The sequence below is a fragment of the Mobula hypostoma genome, chromosome 18 (assembly GCF_963921235.1).
Source record: "Mobula hypostoma chromosome 18, sMobHyp1.1, whole genome shotgun sequence".
Lineage (NCBI taxonomy): Eukaryota > Metazoa > Chordata > Chondrichthyes > Myliobatiformes > Myliobatidae > Mobula > Mobula hypostoma.
In genome coordinates, this window is record NC_086114.1 from 20,237,136 (window position 1) to 20,256,059 (window position 18,924).

The 18,924-nt window shown below is 42.5% G+C and overlaps 1 protein-coding gene across 2 annotated transcripts in view; it reads left to right on the forward strand.

Moving 5' to 3' along the window:
• The window catches only part of LOC134358371 (ras-GEF domain-containing family member 1A-like), a 330,060-nt gene that overhangs the window by 102,770 nt on the left and 208,366 nt on the right, over window positions 1–18,924 (forward strand). For both annotated transcript variants that reach the window (XM_063070525.1, XM_063070529.1), the window contains exon 2: window positions 2,845–2,954. The gene's annotated coding sequence lies outside the window, so the exon portion shown is untranslated. The remainder of the gene's footprint in view (window positions 1–2,844; window positions 2,955–18,924) is intronic.

Sequence of the window (18,924 nt, forward strand, 5' to 3'; positions counted from 1 at the left end):
GGTTAAAAGCATTTCCTATAGTTGTTTTCAAACTGCTATAAGAGGGAGAGGTTGGTGGACATGGACAAATGGACAAAGTTCAAATTCAAGTATATTGTTAGAAAGGGCTCACATACACAGAGTATAAATGCCATGAAAATTAGCTTCTTGTACATGATGCAGAGAAACATAAGTTAACATGAATTTAAATTAAAATGAATTATACATAATTCACATGTGTGCAAAAATAAAACAATGAAATAAGGAGCAACAAGCAATCCACTGGAGGAACTCAGCAAGTCGATCAGTATCAGTGGAAGAAAGAAATTGTTGATGTTTTGGTTTGAAACCCTGCCCAAAACATCAACAATTCTTTCCCCTCCACAGATGCTGCTCGACCCACCGACTGCCTCCTGCAGATTGTGTGTTGCTCCAGATTACAGCCTTGGCAGTCTATTGTGAAAAAAATATACATAGTCTGAGGTAGTGTTATGGTTTTTCAAGGACCTGATGGCAGTGGGGAAGAAACTTTTGTTGAACATTGGAGTGTGGCCTTCAGACTTTTGTATATCCTGTCTGATGAGCAGACATGACCCATATGTTGGGAATTCCTTCAGATAAATACTGAATGGGGAAGAGAGTGAAGAAGAAGAAGAAGAAGAAGAAAGCCCTTAACTCTAGCGGAGTCATCAGGACGCCGTCATGACGGCATTTGTTTTAGCAGGCTTTCTTATTTTTATGAGGCCAAGTTGCTAGCTCGATGCTCAACCCAGCATGGATGGAAAGTGTGCAAGGGAGCTGGCTGGATTCGAACTCGGGAGCCTTCGCTCTGAAGTCCGGCACTGATGCCACTACGCCACCAGCCAGCTTATCACATTGAAAGGAACTGAAATTATGGAGGATGCTCCATTGGATGTGGAGGCTGGTGGTGCAGAAGAGAAACTCTTTCTGGGAGGAAAGGTGATAAGGGCAGAATTGTGGGAAACGAATAGACAGAGACAAATTTCAGGATAAAAGGAAGATACGAAAAGGTGGCTAGGAGGGAACTCTCAGCCTCTGTGCGGTAGAGGTCAGTCAGTCAGTCAATTCAATACAGCACCATGCTTGTCGGGGGTTTGATGATGATGTTAGTGTTCATCCTTAATGAATGCTGTTCCACGTTATGTACTACCTTAACAACAAAGCAAATAAAAAACAAAAGGAGGTCCTGCTACAACTTCACAGAGGCCTCGGCTGGATTATTGCTTTTGGCCATTTCCTCCTTACTCAGGGACGAATATACTTACATTGGAGACAAATTCGCAATTCAGTAGGTTGATTCCAAGGATAAAGGGGTTGTCTTAATGGGAAAAGACAATTAGATTAGGCATATTCGATGAGTTGAGAAGTAAAATATGTGATCCCATTGAAATTAATGATACTGACGGGATATTTCACCTGATGAAAGAAATCGAGAATGAAAGTCATTTTTCTGAGTCAGGGCGCATGCATTTAAAATGGGCATGAGGAGACATTTCTTTACTTGAAAGATTGTGAGTTTCTGGAATTCCAGAGTACTGTGGGCAGAGAGTGGGTGATTTTATGCTAGGTTAGAGACTGACTGGTTTGGATAAGGGCTACAGGGATCAGGCAAGAGTGGAGGTGAAGCCAAGGTGAGGTCACCATAATATCGCAGAGCAAGAATATGGGCTTGAGGACAAATGGTATATTCATGCCCTTCTTTTTAAGCTCTTATAGTAAAATCATTTCATAGATTGCCTGATATACTCATCTTCATTGAAGAACAAAGAAAGGTTATAAGAGTAAGAGTGTAACATATACACTCTGTAGCCACATGTGCACCTGCTCTTTAATGTAAATATCTCATCAGCCAATCATGTGGCAGCAATGCAATGTATAAAAGTGTGAAAAGAAGTGGTCAAAAGGTTCCGTTGTTGTTCAGATGAAATATCAGGATCGGGAAGAAATGTGATCTAGGTGACTTTGACCATGGAATGATTATTGGTGCCAGATGAGGTGATCTGAATATCTCAGAAACTGCTGATCTCCTGGGATTTTCACGCACAACAATCTCTAGAGTTTACAGAGAATGGGGCGATAAACAATAAAAAAAACACCAGTGAGAGGCAGTTCTGTGGGAGAAAATGCCTTGTTAATGAGAGGTCAGAGGAGAATGCGCAGACTGGTTCAAGCTGACGGAAAGGTGACAGTAACTTAAATATCCACGCATGACTAGAGTGGTGTGCAGAACATCTCTGATCATACAGTAGTGTTGAACCTGAAGTGGATGGGCTACAGCAGCAGAAAACCACAAGCATGCACTCAGTAGCCACTTTATTAGGCACAGGAGGTACCTAATAAAATGGCCACTGAGCGTATGTTGTACATAACATTAGATACAGGTATTAACAATTTTTGCTGTTATGCCCTCCATACAAAACGTTCTGAGGATACAAAGACAAAGAGATTTTTTAGGTTTATAATCCAATCACTTACAAGGAAAAAGAGAGAATAAACTCCTGTAATAAAATCATGCTAGTAGAGAAATATATTGTCTTGTCAGTCAGTATAGAAGAGGTCTGGAGCTCCTCTTAGATAAGTGATGTCAGGTAGCAACTAAATCTTCCTGCAATGTCAGCCTTAAAGGCACTCCAGATTAGTCTTTAGTTTGATTCCAGCTCAAAGCACCCACAGTTTGTGAATTTATGATTTATAACCAAACAATGCCCAGCCTGAGAGAAATACAGATAATTAAAATGATCTGCGTAGGAGCTGTATTTAGACAATGTATTTTGAATTGCAGATTACTTTGCTTTTCATTCCAATATTGCTACAGGGTACAATCTGTTCAATCTCTTCTTTCAGCCTGGGGACTGGGTTTGATCTACAGTCCAATTCTGGACCATGCTCGCTAATGATTGACACCTGTATAATAAACCAGCAAGGCAACCGGGGCACCCGTCCTGACTTTCAAGGTAAAAGCTCACATTAGAGTCTTTCAACTTCACTTTAGAATCTAACTTTAATTGAGCTATCAGATCATATGCATCAACCTGAAAATAAGGTTTGAGGTTTAAACTGGTAACTGTGTATATTCTTAAAGTAATCCCTGATGTTCAAAGGAATGAATTATTGATGAGCTCAAAAATCTTCAGCTTCCAAAAGAAGTCATGTTGTAGAGACATATGACATACTTACTGTGGTGGAAAAGTTAAGCAGCCAATAATGCAACACACATAAAAGTTGCTGGTGAACGCAGCAGGCCAGGCAGCATCTCTAGGAAGAGGTGCAGTCGACGTTTCAGGCCGAGACCCTTCGTCAGGACTAACTGAAGGAAGAGTGAGTAAGGGATTTGAAAGTTGGAGGGGGAGGTGGAGATCCAAAATGATAGGAGAAGACAGGAGGGGGAGGGATGGAGCCAAGAGCTGGACAGGTGATAGGCAAAAGGAATACGAGAGGATCATGGGACAGGAGGTCCGGGAAGAAAGACAAGGCGGGGGGGGGGGACCCAAAGGATGGGCAAGGGGTATATTCAGAGGGACAGAGGGAGAAAAAGGAGAGTGAGAGAAAGAATGTGTGTATAAAAATAAGTAACAGATGGGGTACGAGGAGGAGGTGGGGCATTAGCGGAAGTTAGAGAAGTCGATGTTCATGCCATCGGGTTGGAGGCTAACCAGACGGAATATAAGGTGTTGTTTCTCCAACCTGAGTGTGGCCTCATCTTTACAGTAGAGGAGGCCGTGGATAGACATGTCAGAATGGGAATGGGATGTGGAATTAAAATGTGTGGCCACTGGGAGATCCTGCTTTCTCTGGCGGACAGAGCGTAGATGTTCAGCAAAGCGGTCTCCCAGTCTGCGTCGGGTCTCGCCAATATATAAAAGGCCACATCGGGAGCACCGGACGCAGTATATCACCCCAGCCGACTCACAGGTGAAGTGTTGCCTCACCTGGAAGGACTGTTTGGGGCCCTGAATGGTGGTATGGGAGGATGTGTAAGGGCATGTGTAGCACTTGTTCCGTTTACAAGGATAAGTGCCAGGAGGGAGATCAGTGGGGAGGAATGAGGGGGACGAATGGACAAGGGAGTCGCGTAGGGAGCGATCCCTGCGGAATGCAGAGGGGGGGGGAGAGAAAGATGTGCTTAGTGGTGGGATCCCGTTGGAGGTGGCGGAAGTTACGGAGAATAATATCTTGGACCCGGAGGCTGGCGGGGTGGTAGGTGAGGACCAGGGGAACCCTATTCCTAGTGGGGTGGCGGGAGGATGGAGTGAGAGCAGATGTACGTGAAATGGGGGAGATGCGTTTAAGAGCAGAGTTGATAGTGGAGGAAGGGAAGCCCCTTTCTTTAAAAAAGGAAGACATCTCCCTCGTCCTGGAATGAAAAACCTCATCCTGAGAGCAGATGCAGCAGAGACGAAGGAATTGCAAGAAGGGGATGGCGTTTTTGCAAGAGACAGGGTGAGAAGAGGAATAGTCCAGATAGCTGTGCGAGTCAGTAGGCTTATAGTAGACATCAGTGGATAAGCTGTCTCCAGAGACAGAGACAGAAAGATCTAGAAAGGGGAGGGAGGTGTCGGAAATGGACCAGGTAAACTTGAGGGCAGGGTGAAAGTTGGAGGCAAAGTTAATAAAATCAACGAGCTCTGCATGCGTGCAGGAAGCAGCGCCAATGCAGTCGTCGATGTAGCAAAGGAAAAGTGGGGGACAGATACCAGAATAGGCACGGAACATAGATTGTTCCACAAACCCAACAAAAAGGCAGGCATAGCTAGGACCCATACGGGTGCCCATAGCTACACCTTTAGTTTGGAGGAAGTGGGAGGCCTTGCCCGTCCTTTGGGTCCTCCCCCCCACCTTGTCTTTCTTCCCGGACCTCCTGTCCCATGATCCTCTCGTATCCCTTTTGCCTATCACCTGTCCAGCTCTTGGCTCCATCCCTCCCCCTCCAGTCTTCTCCTATCATTTTGGAGCTCCCCCTCCCCCTCCAACTTTCAAATCCCTTACTCACTCTTCCTTCAGTTAGTCCTGACGAAGGGTCTCGGCCTGAAACGTCGACTGCACCTCTTCCTAGAGATGCTGCCTGGCCTGCTGCGTTCACCAGCAACTTTTATGTGTGTTGCTTGAATTTCCAGCATCTGCAGAATTCCTGTTGTTTGCAGCCAATAATGCTGTCAGATACAATAGGAGATGGGAAATGAATAGTCTTTATAACACGAAATGGCAATGAGTGGGCTGCAAATGTCGCCACACACTCCAATGACAGTCTCGCAAGCCTACAATGCTGAGCACAACAAGCAACAAATACAAAACAGATTCATTGAGGTTCTGTAGAACAGGAAGTAATGGTATAGGATTTAGAATTGAAAGAGAGACTTGATCTTTCCCTACCATTCCTTCTAAAACAGCTTACCGCCAATGATAAACTCTTGAAATATTGTACCATTATGACATACACTCAGTGGCCACCTTATTAGGTACACATGTACAACGGCTTGTTAATGCAAGTATCTAATCAGCCAATCATGCGGCAACATCTCAATCCATAAAAGCGTGCCGATGTGGTCAAGAGGTTCGTTGTTGCTCAGACCAAACATCAGAATGGGGGAGAAATGTGATCTAGGTGACTTTGACAGGGGAATGATTGTTGGTGCCAGATGGGGTGGTTTGAGTATTTCAGAAACTGCTGAACTTCTGGGATTTTCATGCGCAATAATCTCCACAGGTTGCAGAGAATGTTGCAAAAAACAAAAAAAAAACACCTAGTGAGCGGCTATGCTGTGGGTGTAATGCCTTGTTAATGAGAGAATTCAGAGAAGGATGGCCAGACTGGTTCAAGCTGACATGAAGGTGACAGTAACTCACATAATCAGAATCAGATTTAACATCACCTGCATAGATCATGAAATTTGTGTTTTGCGGCAGCAGTAAATTGTGATACTTAATAATAAAAACTATAAATTACAATTAAAATAAATTTAATTAATTAAAATAATGTTGCGAAGGACGGCGGACCCCAAGCGCAGGACACTGACCCGGAGGTAGCATAATCTAAAAAGTGGTTATTAATGGTTACAGGGAAGGCTGGGGAGCGAGCGAGGCTTGACCAGGGATCGAACCCAGGTCGCTGCGGTGAGCACGTGGCGTTTACCCACTGAGCCAATGGAGAGTGTAGGCCGGTGGCGAATGAGGCAGAGGAGGGATGCAGACCAGGGTGCGAGCATGGCTTGCGGGGAACAGCAGGCGGGAGGATGAATGGAAAGGCACGCGGCATGCAACGCTCCTGCTGACATGGAGAGATAGTAAACACAGGCAAACAACGGTGCGGAAACAAGACTTAGAATACATAATTCTATGTGGTCTTGAACGTGAACAACCACACTGGCTGAAACAACGAACTGGCGATGAGTGGATGCAAAGCCGGGGTTTGCTGCAGGTTTAGATGAGAATCAGGTGCTGCAATCAAGGAGCCCGGGAGAACACGGGGAAAAAGGAATTAGGAGAACCTGAAGAATCAATGGTTGGGACCGTGACAAATAAATTAAATAAGTAGTGTACACAAGGGGAATAAATACTGAGGTTCAGCGTTCATGGGTTCATTGTCCATTCAGAAATCTGATAGTGGAAGGGAAGAAGCTGCTCCTGAAATGTTGAGTGTGTGTGTGTCTTCAGGCTCTTCCTCCCTCATGGTAGTAATGAGAAGAGGGCATGTCTTGGGTGATGGGCTCATTAATGATGGATGCCACCTTTTTGAAGCATCACTCCTTGAAGGTGTCCTGGATGCTGAGGAGGCTAGTGTCCAAGATGGAGCTAACTGAGTTTACAACTCTCTGCAACTCTTTCTGATCTTGTGCAATGGACCCTCCATACCCATTAGAGTCCTCTCCACGGTACATCTGCAAAAATTTGTGAGTCTTTGGTGACATATCAATTCTCCTCAAACATATAATGAAATATAGCTGCTGCTGTGCTTTCTTTGTAGTTGCATCAATATGTTGGGTCAAGGATAGAGCCTCATAGATGTTGATCCTCAGGAACTTGAAACTGCTCACCCTTTAAACTTTAGATCTGTCGATGAGGGCTACTGTGTGTTCCCTCAACTTACCCTTCCTGAAATCCACAATCAGTTCCTTGGTCTTACTCATAATGACTGCAAGGTTGTTGCTGCAATACCACTCAACTAGCTCATCTATCTCACTCCTTTCCGCCTCCTTATTACCATCTGAAATTCTGCCAAAAGTTCTGTCATGGGCAAATTTATAGATGGCATTTGAGCTATGCCTAGTCAGACAGTCATGGGTGTAGAGAGAGGCTAGCAGTGGACTAAGCGTATATCCCTGAAGTGGGCCAGTGGTGGCTGTCTGTGAGGTGGAGATGTTATTTCTGATCTGCACTGATTGTGATCTCCCAGTGAGGAAGTCAAGAAACCATTTGCAGAGGAAGGTACAGAGGTCCAGGTTTTAAAGCTTGTTGGTTAGAACTGAGGGCATGATTGTGTTGAACAGCAGACAGACATAAGTATTAGTATTGTCCAGGTGATGCCCCTAAAATTCCTTCCTCTTTCTTCACCCTATCCACTTTGGTTTTCGATACACCTACCATGAGTAAAATCAATTGCCCCATAATACATCGAACTTTGAAGTGGATGAACTCCAGCAGCAGAAGCCCAGACCGGGTTCCACTCCTGTACTTAATCCAGGCAACGTCCTAGTGAATCTCCCCTGCACTTTCTCCAGTGCAACCATACCCTTCCTATAGTGGGGCTACCACAATTGCACATGAGTGTAGTCCAACTAATGTTTTGTACAGTTGCAACATAAGGACCCAACTTCTATATTCTATGTCCCGATCTTATGCATATGTCTTCTTCACCATGCTATCAGTTTGTTTTGCCACTTTTAGGAAACTATGGACTTGAAACCCCAAGATCTCTTTGTTCATCAGTATTCCTCAGCACCCCATAATGTAATACATATATTCTACCTCATTTAACATCCCGAATGCACCATGTTGCACTTTATTTATGTGTGTGTGTGTGTGTGTGTGTGTCTGTTTGTTGATTTGTTTATTTGCAGATACCACATGTAACAGGCCCTTCTGACCCAACAAACCACACTGCTCAACAACTCACCTATTTAATCCTAACCTTACCACAGGCCAATTTACAATGACCAATTAAACTACTAACTGGTACATCTTCGGAATGTGGGTGGAAACCAGAGCACCATTTGTCAGGTTTAAATTCCATTAGCCCACATTCCATCCAAGTATCTGACTGATCTATGTTTGTACTTCGAGCCTGAAAATCCCCTTTTGTATCAATTAACAAAACCAACTTTCATGTCATCAATCTGTCGGCTTTTATTTAACATTTTCAGCATTTGCAGATTTATTTTTTTGCTTTCATTCTATGTTTGGAATATCAGAACACTTCAAGTGTCTGTGTCTGCTCTGTCGAATGCTGCAATATCCTTGTTTGGAATACTTATGACCAAAACGTGTGGGGAGGGAATTCAGAAATCAGATCTAAAGGGACATGATAGTACTAGTTCAGGGTTCCCTTAAAGGTAACCTGCAGGTTGAGTTGTAGGTTATGAAGCTAAGCACAGCTGCAATGACATATTCAAGTATGCTGACAGCAACCATGTCGTAGGCAGAAACAAAAGTGGAAATGAATTATCTTATAGGTAGGAGATGAAAAATCTGGCCGAGTAGCGCCACAACAACTACCTCTTACACAATGTCAGCAAAACCAAGGAGCTGATTATTGACTTCAGGAGGAGGAAACCAAAGCTCCATGAACCAGTTCTCCTCAGAAAGTCAGAGGTGGGAAGGGTCAGCAACTTTAAATTCCTTGTTGTTATCATTTTGGAGGAGCTTTTTCCAGGCTCAGCAATTACAAAGAAAGCTCAGCAGCTTCTTCCTTAGGAGTTTGTGATAACTTGGCATGACGACAAACTTCTCTAGATGTGTAGTGGAGAGCATATTGACTGGGTGCTTCACAGCCTGGTACAGAAACACCAATGCCTTTGAATAGAAAATCCTACAAAAAGTAATGGAAATGGCCCAGTCCATCATAGGTAAAGCCCTCCACTCTACTAGGCACATCTACAGGAAGCGTTGTCACAGGAAAGCAGCATCCATCATCAAGGACACCCAGAGCCCAGTCCATGCTCTTTTCTCACTGTTGTCATCAGGAAGAAGGTACAGGAGCCTCAGGGCCCACACCACCAGGTTCAGGAACAGTTATTACCCCTCAAGTATCAGGCTCTTGATCCAAAGCTGATAACTTCACTCAGCTTCATTTGTCCCATCACTGAAATGATCCCACTACCTAAGGACTCACTTTCAAGGACTTTTCATCTCAAGTTCTCAACATTTATTGCTATTTATTTAACCATAACCATATAATCACATAACAATTACAGCATGGAAACAGGCCATCTCGGCCCTTCTAGTCCATGCTAAACTCTTACTCTCACCTAGTCCCACCAGCCTGCACTCACCCCATAACCCTCCATTCCTTTCTTGTCCATATAGTTGTCCAATTTAACTTTAGACGACAACATCGAACCTGCCTCAACCACTTCTGCTGGAAGCTCGTTCCACACAGCTACCACTCTCTGAGTAAAGAAGTTCCCCCTCATGTTAGCCCTAAATTTTGCCCTTTAATTCTCAACTCATGACCTCTTGTTCGAATCTCCCCCACTCTCAACGGAAAAAGCCTATCCACCTCAACTCTATCTATCCCCCTCATAATTTTAAACACCTCTATCAAGTCCCCCCTCAACCTTCTACGTTCCAAAGAATAAAGACCCAACTTGTTCAACCTTTCTCTGTAACTTAGGAGATGAAACCCAGGCAACATTCTAATTTATTATTATTATATTTCTTTATTTTTGTATTTGCACAATTTGCACACTGGTTCAATGCCCAAGTTGAAGTCTTTCATTGATTTTACTACGGTTATTATTCTAGTATGGATTTACTGAGTATGCTCACAAGAAAATGAATCTCAAGGTTTTTTATGGTGATATATAAAAACACAAACACGAGGAAATCTGCAGATGCTGGAATTTCAAGCAACACACACAAAATGCTGGTGGAACGCAGCAGGCCAGGCAGCATCTATAGGAAGAGGTACAGTCGATGTTTCGGGCCGAGACCCTTTGTCCTGACTGTACCTCTTCCTATAGAAGCTGCCTGGCCTGCTGCGTTCCACCAGCATTTTGTGTATGGTGATATATATGTACTTCGACAATAAATTTACTTTGAACATCAGACCTTGAGTTGATGGTAAGTTAGGCAAGTGAAATGTCAGTATTCATTTCAGGAATGCTAGAATATGCTCTAAAAACAAGGATATGTTGCTGAGGCTTTATAAGCCATTGATCAGACTGCGTTTAGAATATTGTGACCAATTTTGGGTCCCGTATCTGAGGAAGAGTGTGATGGCCCAGGAGAAAGCCCAAATGAGGTTCACAAGAATATCCTGGGAATGAATGTCTTAACATATGAGGAACACTTGATGGCTCTGGGTCTATTCTTGATGGAGTTCAGAAGGATGAGGGAGGAATCTCATTGGAACCTGAAAGGCCTGGATAGAGTAGACAAGGAGAGGATGCTTCTATTAGTAGGAGAGTCTATAACCCAAGTGCACAGCCTCACAATAAAGGGACGTCCCTTTAAAACTGAAAAAAGGAGGATTTTTTTTTCAGCCAGAGGATGGAATTCATTGCCATTGAGAGCTGAGGAGGCCATGTCATCTGGTATATTAAGGGAGAAATTGATAGGCTATTGATTGGTAAAGGGTTTGTGAGTTATGGGGAGAAGGTAGGAGAATGGGGTTGAAAAGAAAATCAGCCATGATTGCATGGCAGAGCAGATTCAATGAACCAAATAGCTCAATTCTGCTCTTATTTTCTTATGCGGGGTCTATCTTGAAAAAGAAGCATCTTAGTGCTGCTACTAAATTATGAGCCCAAAGTATACTTTAGATCTTTGTTTCGGCCTCTGCAGTCAGTTCTATAAAGTCCCATCACTCCTGTGCCACTTGTGTTTACATTTCCTGCTGGTTAAACAAAACATTCTTTTCACTTGTGGAACTACTGTTTTATTGATTGATGGATTGAGGGTATGTAATGAAATTGTTCGCTAAGATCAGAACTTTTCAGTCTTTCGTCAACTGCACTTCTTTAATTTTGACCGTGTCTCCATCTTTAATCAACTCCGTCTCTAATGACTGTGACTTCCGGGTCCCTAAATTCTGGACTTCCCTCTCCGAATCTCTCCTTCCCTCTCCGAATCTCTCCTTCCCTCTGCTGCTGTCTTTGCCTTTTGAGACACTCCTTAAAAACCTGCTTTTTGGCCAAACTTGTGCTCATACCTGCTATTATCTCTCAAAATAGTGGCGTCCCATTTTGTGAAGTGCATTGGTTCACCTGCTCCTCATGAGGATAGAACCTAACTGAGGATTGTTGTTGTAACTTCAGAGGCTGATTAGTTTTTTCATACTTTATTTTAATAATAATTGTACACTAGGGAAAACAGCTGCATGTCTGTAAAATGACTAAACAGAAAGATAATCAAGTAGCAATCATTAGCACAGCAGGACAGGCCTGCAGTTAGCAGTATGTGGCTTCCATTAACTGCCAGACTATTTTTTGTTCCTTCCAAACTTAAGTGGTAATTTTCTAAGCCACACCAATGCAGAAACTACAGATCCAAGCAATGTTCCGAGCAACGAAGCTCTCTGCTAGAAAATTACTAGCATTCTACTTAAGTACAAGCACTGGATGGCATATTTTTTAGGAAAAACATAAGCTGTCATTTGCTATAGTTGCTCCCATCTGATTATCTCTACCCGAGCATCATTCAATAATTCTTAAATTTATGACATTCATATTTCCCGGAGAGTAGATAATGCTTCAATGTGATGACTCATCAAACAGACAACATCTTCAACAGTGCAGTACTCCCTCAGTTAACAACCAGTTGCCACAGACTACTCTGAGATCATCACTCAAAGCTGATCTGCTGAAAAGGTTGCAAAAAGTGATGGATACAGCCTAGTCCATCACAGGCAAAGCCCTCCCCGTCATTGAGCACATTTACAAGGAGAACTGCCAAAAGGAAGCAACCTCCATCGCCAAGGACCTTTGTCATCCAGGCCATGCTCTCTTCTCACTACCACTGTCAGGCAGGAGATACAAGAGCACACCTCCAGGTTCAGGAATAGTTATTACCTTTCAACCATCAGGCCCCTGAACCAGCATGGATAACTTCACTCATCTCAACACTGAACTGATTCCACAACCTATAGACTCGCTTTCAATGAATCTGCAACGCGGAATTATTTATTCCTGGTTAAAAATTATTTGCACTATTTGTCTTTTTTCCGTATTTGATGTTTGTCAGTCTTTGTGAGATACAGTTTTTCATAAATAAGACCATAAGACAAAGGAGCAGAAGTCGGCCATTCGGTCCATCGAGTCTGCTCCGCCATTTTATCACGAGCTGATCCATTCTCCCACTTAGTCCCACTTCCCCGCTTTCTCACCATAACCTTTGATGCCCTGGCTACTCAGATACCTATCAATCTCTGCCTTAAATACACCCAATGACTTGGCCTCCACTGCTGCCCGTGGCAACAAATTCCATAGATTCACCACCCTCTGACTAAAAACATTTCTTCGCATTTCTGTTCTGAATGGGCGCCCTTCAATCCTTAAGTCATGCCCTCTCATACTAGACTCCCCCATCATGGGAAACAACTTTGCCACATCCATTCTGTCCATGCCTTTCAACATTCGAAATGTTTCTATGAGGTCTCCCCTCATTCTTCTAAACTCCAAGGAATACAGTCCAAGAGCGGACAAACGTTCCTCATATGTTAACCCTCTCAGTCCCGGAATCATTCTAGTGAATCTTCTCTGTACCCTCTCCAGCGTCAGCACATCCTTTCTTAAATAAGGATTTCTTAAATACTATTGCATTTCTTTACTTTCCTGTAAATGCCCACAAGAAAATGAATGTCAGGATAGTATACAGTGACATATATGTACTTAGATAATAATTTTACTTTGTATCATTGGTGGGTGTCTTGAACTCCACAGCTTCAGGTCCAACACTCGTTGTGCTACAGCCAACCTCCTATGCAAGTAACAGCAGATGTTAGATATCGGAAATGAAGACAGAAGTTGCTGGGAATATTCTATAGGCTAGGCAGCACCTGTGGAGAGAGAAACAGAGCAAATGTTTCAGGACAATGACATTTTATTAGTTGGAAGTAAATCATCCCAAGTCCCAGGACCTGCATTACTGCTACAAAGGAGATTGACATTGTGTAGGGATTTGACAGATCTTCAACCTGACACTAAGGGCTTGAGTAGAGACTAGAGTACAGAAGCAACAGGAAACCGGTCTAATGCACCATGCCACCCTTGACTGCATTTAAAAGATTTCCTCAACCTTCACTGTCAGCACCTCTCATTTATGGTTTTTCAAGAACATTCCTTACACTTCACATTGTATTTTAACAATATATTTCAGCAATAAATTACACAGCTCTGCTTTTCCCTGACAAATTTATTAACACTTAAAGATAATTTATGGAATATTTAACCTAGTGGCAATTTTATTTCCAACTTCATCTGCATAACGTTAAGTTTTAAAATTTTTTTTGCACGTAGAATTGATACAAACGGGCACAGCACTCTGATATGAGCTGAGAGAAATGAACAATGTTAATGGTGTGAATTAATGTGAGAGGATATTAAATAGGAAAAGAATTATATATCAGGTGTGCGAAGGAATGGGCAATCTATCTCTTCTATGGAGTAAGTGGTTTGCAGCTTAGAGTAGCTTGTAATTTTACTACCATGGGGATTTCTTAGTGCAGAAAATAAACTGAAGTACTTGGGGCCAGCAACTCAAGCACAGTTATTGTCATAATTCCAAATTAAAAACAGAAAATTCTGGAAATCCGACAGGATCTTTAAAAAGAAAATTAAAATGCTGCCATTCTGTTGGGCTCCCCTTGAGATGACTGGCAAAGGTTCATAGTGTTAAAATGAGGTCCCTGAACTTGATGAATCATTTTCTCTGTGCAGCTGAATCTTACAAAGCAGCAACACTAATGATTAGGGCAATAATTTTATTAAGTTAATTTCATAAGACAACACCATTCTGTTAGCTTTTGCTTCACAAGCCACTTAATCTGGTGTGTCTGCATGAACAAATATTTCTGATTATATTTTACATCAGCTGAAATTTAACAGTGCCAATAAGTTGCTGTTAGAAACTGACAGAGTCATGGTCATACAACACAGAAACAGGGCCTTCTGCCCATCTGGTCCATGCTAACCTAGAAGCACATTTAAGCTAGTCCCATTTGCCTTCACACCATTCCTATCCATGTACCTGTCCAATCTTTTTAACATTGACAATGAACCTGCCTCAGCCGTCCCTCTGGCAACTCATTCCAACTGCAGACCATCAACTGGGTGAAAAAGGTACCCGTCAGGTTCCTTAAACCTGTGCCTTATACATAGAACACAGAGCACAGGACAGGCCCTTTGGCCTGCAATGTTGTGCTGACCTTTTAACCTTCTCTAAGATCAATTTAATCCTTTCCTCATCAATCTAGTCCTTCATTTTTTGATCATCCATGTGCCTATCTAAGAGTTTCTTAAATTCCCATAATGTATCTGGCTCTACCACCACCCCTGGCAGGACATTTCATGCACTCACCTCTCTCTGTGTGGAGAACTTAAGGCTGACATTCCCCTTATACTTTCCTCCAATCACATTAAAATCATTCCACCTGATATTTGCCATTTCCACCCTGGGAATAGTCTCTAGCCGTCCACTTGATCTATGCCTCTTATCATCTAGTACACCTCTATCAAGTCACCTCTCATTCTACCTTTCTCCTATCTATAGTTTCTGGTTCACCATTTCTGGGGGAAAGACTGTGTAAATTCATCCTTCTATATCCATCATGATTTTATACACCTCTGTAAGATCACCCCTCAATATCCCACGGACAATCATTTGTAAATGGCCTAATAATAAACAAATTGCCCAGAAAACTGAGGAGAGACGCTGCTTGCTACTTTTGAACACACCAGGGTATCCAGTCTGTGTCCAATCAGTTTAACCACCTCACCTGCAGGACTGCATCTTCAATGGTGCAGCACTGCGACATTATGACAAAAGAGCATCTGTCTCAATTCTTGTTCCAAAGGATAAATCCAAAGGCTTCACGCTCCCAATACAGGATGCAAAATTGGCACCCAAATGTCCTTTTGAGCAGTGGAATCAATAGATGTTTGCTAATACAGAGAAAGCAAGGAACCTGGAGTTGCTAAGTGAGGCAGTACAGATGAACAAAGGGAGAGAATAGAGCCAAATGGCCAAGTTTCAATAAATAAACAAAAAGCACTGGAAATAATCAACAGATCAAGCAGCATTTGTAGAAAGAGAAGCAGTATTAAATGAGAATTAGATAGATACAGAAATAGGAACGATTTAGAGGAACATAGACCAAACGCAGGCAAACAGGGCAAGGTCAGATGGGCATCCTGTCAGCATGAATGAGTTTAGCTGGTGGGATTACTTTCATGCTGTACTACTCTAAGAGTCTACTGCTTCAGATCAAAGACCTTAGTCACAACTGGTCTATCCTGACATACCACAGGTACATTCAGTCCAGCATCCAGTCAACCATTCCAAAGTTTTAGTGTAACGCTACTACAGTGCCAGCAACTTGGATGCAATTCTGCCACTGTCTGTAAGGAGTTTGTACGTTCTCCCCATGACCAAGTAGGTTTCCTCCATCTGCTCCAGTTTCCTCCCACATTCCAAAGATGTATGGGTTAGTAGGATGATTGGTCACATTGGTGTTATTGGACAGCACGGGCTTGTTCGCCCAGAAGGCCTGGTTACCATGTTGTATTTGTAAATAAGAATGAATACATTTCGAATGCACTATAGGACCAATAACATTCCTTCGTTTCTGCTGTGCTGATATCCTAGGCTTGGTGTGAATGACCTCTGTTGACACAACCCCTTGATACCCATTGGCCAGAGCTTCATGAAGTCACAGTCAGTCAGATGCTGCTCTAATGTTAAGGATTATTATTCTCACTTCATTCAATAAACAGTACACTCATGTTTAAATTTAGAAAAAGAATTTGATCTTTCGATTGAATTCGAAGAGACGGAGGCCATTTATTCAACACTTTCATATGATGTAGCTTGACCTTTTCCGAATCCTTTTTATTAACCTAGAATATATGGATAGAGGAGCGGAGATAATGTCATTAATGATTGTATTCGATGTACTGGTGTCCCCCGCTTTTCGAACGTTTGCTTTACAAAACCTCATTGTTACGAAAGACCTACATTAGTTACCTGTTTTCGCTAACAGAAGGTGTTTTCACTGTTACAAAAAAAGGCAGCGCACAAAAAAAGCAGTGCGTGATAAAAAGCAGCGCACGCCCCGAGCAGCCAAGCTCCTCCCCCGGAACTGTATTCTAGCCGGCACTGCTTAAACACGTGCTTGTGAGCAGCCGTTAGCAAAATGAGTTCTAAGGCATTGGAAAAACCTCAAAGAGCTCGTAAGGGTGTTACACTTAGCGTAAAACAGACATAATTAAGCGTTTCGATCATGGTGAATGAAGTAAGGACAAAGTGAGTTTGGCTTGTGGAAGTTGACGAAGATGATGTTGAAGAGGTTTTGGCATCCCATGACCAAGAACTGATAGATGAAGAGCTGATGCAATTGGAAGAGGAAAGGATAACAATCGAAACCGAATGCAGTAGCAAATGGATTGAAAGTGAAGTTGTCCAGGAACTGAACGTGAAGCAACTGCGTGAGATTTTCGCTGCAATGATTGCAGAAAAGTACAATTTTAATTTTGAAAGGGTACATCGGTTTAGGGTATATTTGCAAGCTGGTTTGAGTACTTACAAAGAACTGAATGATAGAAAAATGCGCGAGGCTAAGCAGTCAAGCATACTGCTGTTTTTCAAGCCTTCCACATCAGCCACAGCAGACGACGAACCTCAACCTTCGACATCGAGGCAGGCAGACATAGAAGAAGATGACTTGCCTGCCCTGACGGAAGCAGACGACGATGAGATGACACCCCATTGTCCCACCACCCCAACACCCGGGCTGCCGACCGATACCGATCTGCGAAGAATGCAGCGGTAAAGCGGTAGCCGGGATGCACCCAGCACATCTTTAAGAAAAAAAGCCGAAATAAACAAGCTAATTAATTAGGTGCCGCCCGGCACGTAAATGTCGGCCCAAATCAGAGGTGATTGCCTATTGCGTTGCCTCTGATCTGGGCCGACATTTACGTGCTGGGTGGCACCTAATTAATTAGCTTGTTTATTTCAGCTTTTTTCTTAAAGACGTGCTGGGTGCACCCCAGCTACCGCTGCACCGCTGCATTCTTCACGGATCAGTATCAGTCGGTGGCCTGGAGGTTGGGGACCACTGCACCACCCCAACCTCTGATGACTCAGCCTAACAAACCATCATCAGTGTGCTCGGCACTGTCTACCCAATTCTGGTAAGTGATACTACACTGTACATACATTATTTCTACTTTATATAGGCTGTGTATTTTTATGTGTTATTTGGTATGATTTGGCAGCTTCATAGCTTAAAGGTTGCTGAAGAGAGTATTTCTGCCGAGAGCGCTTGCCTGAGATTTTCGCTATGGAGAACAGTGCGGCAATGATTGTAGAAAAGTATTACTACTTTATATAGGCTGTGTATTTATCATATCATTCCTGTTTTTACTTTATGTGTTATTTGGCATGATTTGGTAGGTTATTTTTTGGGTCTGCTAACGCTCACAAATTTTTCCCATATAAATAAATGGTAATTGCTTCTTCGTTTTATGACATTCCAGCTTATGAACAGTTTCATAGGAACGCTCTACCATCGGATGGCGGGGGAAACCTGTAATATATTAGCCCAGTCTTGTTTTGTTTTGTTTATAGTAGTTTTTGGCTCAGTTTAGTTCAGTTTTTTTTAGTTTTTTTACTTTGGGGTTTTTTTGATATTTTTTCATTTTTCTTTTAATCATGGTTAATTATATTAAGAGTTTGGGAGGTCAAATATACTTGTATTATCTGTAGTTTGTACTTGCATATGTCAATTACCAATAATGTAATCCCAATCTCTTTGTATTAGTACTGTTACTATGTCTATGAATTTGAAAATTAATAAAAGGATCAAAAAAGAATACAATAAACAGTACACTTCTATGAGCAATCTATGTCAATATATGGTAAATCTTCAGAAAGTTATTTTACGATAGAATGGCTGAAATGATACTACCCTATTTTCTTAGAGCATTACATTCATTGAAAGCATTAACTCTTGGAAATGTCCAGTTGCTATAACAAGCTTAAAAGATTAGAAAGCATTGGTCCATCGGTTTTAGCTTTGCATCAACTGTATTCAGTGATTTTGATCTGTATTAAAATATCCTCTGACATCTGCTGCTAGTTAATGGTTATGTGTGAAAACTCTGGCTCGAAAAGTAAGCAGGTAAGCAGGTGCATTATGGAGACAGAGTCCTGCTGCTCAAAGTGTTTGTCCTGCATCCATCGCCCAGATCTCTGCAGGCTCACATCCTCCTATATAATCACTGTCAGATCCTCCTCTGAGTCCCCAACATTCTCATTTTATAACTGAGTATTTTTCTACCCCATTCATTCATCTGGGCTCCAGGTAGATCCGAAACACAAGATCCTGGAACACACATAAAGTGCTGGAAGAACTCAGCAGGTCAGGCAAAATCTATGGAGAGGGATAAACAGTTGACATTGTGAGCAGAGACACTTCATCATAAATGAGGAAGGAAGAGGAAGAAGATAGAATAAAAAAGTGGGGGGAGGGGAAGGACTACAAGCTGACAG